Raw genomic sequence first — 4,179 nt, 5'->3', positions numbered from 1 at the left:
GGCCCGCGTCGCTGTCTGAAATGGCGTTAGTGTCTTGTCTGCGTCTGCCTGTCGATGCCTTGTGTCCCGCTTGCCATGCCAGCTCTGTGATGCTCTCTTCCTCCCATTCACCCCGCCAGAGCTGGCACGCACCACTCCATGAGTGTTTGTGGCTAAATGAGGGAATGAATGATGGACTCGATTCAGCTCCATTTAGTCAACCCCATGGGTGTGGGAGTATTGAACTTTGGTGCAGTTTAAATCAAGTGTCTTCTCCAGGTCCTCCTCCTGTACTGAGATTCAGACTGGCTCGGACATGGCCCCGCGCCCCAGGGACTCCCGTCCAAGGGGGCCGAGCAAAACTAGCTGGAAGGCACACAGTGCTCAAAGACCTTGTCAGTTAGGCAGGGTGGCAGGAACCAGTAGACAGTTCACTGAAATCGGGAATCTGAAGAGCATTTAATAATGAGACAACTGAGTCGGATGCGGTGGCTCACCCCTGTCATTCCCAGCACTTTGGGAACCTGAAGCAGGAGGATCACTTGAGGCCAGGAGTTTGAGACCAGCCTGGGCAACATAGCAAGACCCAAACTCTACAAAAAATTTTTAAAAATTAGCTGGGCATGATGGCACACACCTGTAATCCTAGCTTCTCAGAAAGGTGAGGTGGGAGGATTGCTTGAGTCCAGGAGCTCGAGGCTGCAGTGAGCTGTGCTTGCACCAATATACTCTAGCCTGAACAAAAGAGCAGGATGTTACCTCTAAAAATAAAGAGACTCCGGCAGAGGTGTGGTATGAGTAGGGCGTAGACAAGTCACAGGGGAAAATGCAGAGCTGAGGCCAGCGACAGTGGGGAGCCCCAGCCATTCTTGGGTCTGCAGGGTGAGGGGAGGAGGTGGCCTCTGTGGAGGCCACAGCCAGCCAGGGCACCCCGCAGGGAAGGAGGCTGGCCTTGTTCTCCTCCTGCCCTCCAGGCAGTGGATCCAGCCTCTCCAGGGCACAGAGCAGGGTGGAGAAGGGGGACAAGTAGATCCAGAGAAGTACAGGGAGAGGAATAAACAAAGTGCTTTTCAGTCGGGCGCGATGGCTCACACCTATAATCCTAGCACTTTGGGAGGCCAAGGTGAGAGGATTGCCTGAGCCCAGGGGTTCGAGACCAGCCTGGGCAACTTGGTGAGCCCTCCTCTCTACAATAAATCAAAAAATTAGTCGGGCGTGGTGGTGCATGCCTGTAGTTCCAGCTACTGGGAATGCTGGGGCAGAAGGATTGCCTGAGCCCAGTAGGTCGAGGCTGGGGTGACTGTGAGCATGCCACTGCACTCCAGCCTGGGTGACAGAGTGAGACTCTAATTCAAAAAACCAAAAGCAAAACAACAAAACAACAAAGCACTTTCCTCTCGAGGACTTATGGGAACAAGACAGGGAAGATGGACGACGTCCAACTAGTGTAGGTGCTGAGGGAACACAGAGGAGGAGACTCACCAGGCAGAGAAGTGGGAATGGCATCCCTGGCACAGGGAACAGCATGTGCTAATGAAAAGAGGCATGCAAGAGCCTGCTATGCCTGGGAGCCAGGAAGAGGACCGTGGCGGGAGGGGACTGGCTCTGGGTTGTGTGCTGGGGTGACACTGCAAAGAGAAGTTGGAGTAAACTGGGCTCAGTGGCTCAGCCTGTAATCCCGTGCCTTTGAGAGGCTGAGGTGAGTGGACTGCCTGAGCCCGCAGGTTCGAGAGCCGCCTGGGCAACTTGGTGAGACCTCATCTCTACAATAAATCAAAATGATCCAGGCATGGTAGCGTGCGCCTGTAGTTCTGGCTACTTGGAAAGCTGAGGCGGAAGGATTGCCGGAGCCCAGCAGGTCGAGGCTGCGGTGGACGGGAGTGGCCACTACACTACAGTCTGGGTGACAGAGTGAGACTCCAACTCAAAAAAAAATAATAATAATAAAGAAAGAAAGAAAAGTTGGAGTTGAATTGAGGTCCCACTCTGTCACCCAGGCTGGAGTGCAGTGGCAGGATCACGGTTCACTACAGCCTTGATCTCCTGGGCTCAGGCAATCCTTCTCCTCAGTCTCCTGAGTAGCTGGGATTACAGGCATGTGCCACCACGCCTGGCTCATTTTTTTGATTTTTTGTAGAGATGAGGTCTTGCTATGTTTCCCAGGCTGGTCTTGAACTCCTGGGCTCAAGCAATCCTCCCTTCTTGGCCTCCCAAAGCACTGGGATTACAGGCATGAGGCACCATGCTGGGCTGAACATTATTATTTTAGGCACCAAGATGGCACTAGCTGCTTCTCTCAAAACAGCCCCTTGTGTCCTTGGCCTCAGAACAAAGGCAACCACTGGACCAAGAAGGGCAAGCAAATATTCTTTCCTCACACTGTTGTCTTCTCCTGGGACAGGCCGTCTTGTAGAAAGGCTCAACGCATGGGCACCCAACACGCGGCTGGCCAGCACATCAGCTCGGGACAGTGAGCCAAGCCCTGGCGTGCAGGGTTCCCATCTATCTCTGAGTAATCTTGGACTCTCAGGTCACCAGTTCCCTCCTTCAAAAGGTGTCTCCTCAGCACCCACCACGAGCAGAGCACAGGCTGGGGTGTTCAGTTCCAGGGAGGCACGAAGCACAGATGGCGTCGGAAGCCGGGGCTGGAACGGTTCCCCTCTTGACTCTGCCACTGTGGAAGCTCAGACAAATCCCATCACCTCTCTAAGCCTCAGTTTCCCCATCTGTAAATGAGAATAGCAGGAACATTTCTTGGAATTTCTCTTGGCAGGCATCTTCCTCGATTTTTTTTTTTTTTTGGCGTGGTTTTCTCATTTAATTCTCTAAACAGCAATGATTATTATGACTCCCTTTTCATTTTTTTCCCATTTATTTATTTTTGCAGAGTGACTGGACTCCAAATATCACGATTCCTTCTAAGAAATGGTAGAGGCAGTATTGAATCCCAGGCAGTGCCGGTGGCAGAGCTCAGACCTCAACCGTCACAGGCACCAGAACACACAGTGGCAAGCCAGACCCCGCTACCCCGGACACTGAGCCATGGAGCCTCTCAGGGCCGCGTGGGGTTCCCCTCCGGGGTCCACGAGGCCCTGGGTGGGCCTCCTCCTGGAGAATCAGCAGGGCCCACTGCCCTCTGCTGGCCTCCGAGCCAGCCAGGCGCTGGGAGTGCAGGCACCATTGCAAAGGCAGCTCTGCTTTCTAAGCACCCAGCCCTGCCCTGGACCAGCCCTCCCAGCTACACAGAGCTTCCCTGGAGGCACAGTCTCCCTGGCTGCAGCTCCACAGAGCATGTTGCAAAGAGGCCTGGATGCCTCCTCCCTTGGTATCACTAACAACAATGGAGACACAGTGGCGGTGGCTGCTGACTGCTGAGCCCCTCGGCACACACCCTCTCTAGTCTTCACAATTGCCCCAGTTCTCAGATGAGAAAACCGAGGCTCAGCAAGACTGAGGGGCTTACCGGAGACCACCTGACTGCCTGGTAAGGGAGGAGGTGACAGGGCGGGGACTTGAGCCCTGTTTCTCCTGGTGGCTCTTTCTAGGAAACCACATAGGCTCTCCAGAAGCCCCCACCCACTGAGGGACACTTTGGGGGTATTTATTATGCCTTTGGGTGCCAGGCCCTGAACCGGTGGGTGTTGGGTAGGGAGTGGCAAATACAAGGGTCTGGAGACACCTGCCCGTAGACCCACAGTGGCACAAAGCAAGTGAGCACTGCGGCCAGGAGAGAAGCCCCAGTGCTGGAAGAGGCGAGGCCTGGGCAGAGTCCTGAAAGATGGCACTGAGCAGGAGGGAGGGGTAGAAAGGCGCAGGGGTGGCTAGAGATGATGATTGGGGTGGTTTGGGGGATTCGGAGTTCACCAGGCAGCTGCCGTGCAAGTGGAGGCAGGGAGGCCAGAGAGGCAGGTGAGGACAAGGCTGGAAGAGACATCCCATGGCAGGGCCAAGATGTGGGAGAACCTGGGTGATCTTGCCAGCTCTTGGGAGCACAGGCACCATTGGGAAGGCAGTTCTGTTTTCTTTTTTTTATATATGAATACTTTATTTATTTAATTTAATTTTTTTTTTTGAGTTGGAGTCTCACTCCGTCGCCCAGAGTGGAGTGCAGTGGCCGCTCCCGGCCACCGCAGCCTCGACCTACTGGGCTCCAGCGATCCTTCCACCTCAGCCTTCCAAGTAGCCGGAATTACAGGCATG

The sequence above is a fragment of the Carlito syrichta genome, unplaced genomic scaffold (assembly GCF_000164805.1).
Source record: "Carlito syrichta isolate Samal-C Ts95f unplaced genomic scaffold, Tarsius_syrichta-2.0.1 Scaffold316384, whole genome shotgun sequence".
Taxonomy (NCBI): domain Eukaryota; kingdom Metazoa; phylum Chordata; class Mammalia; order Primates; family Tarsiidae; genus Carlito; species Carlito syrichta.
This window is presented reverse-complemented; position numbering follows the sequence as displayed.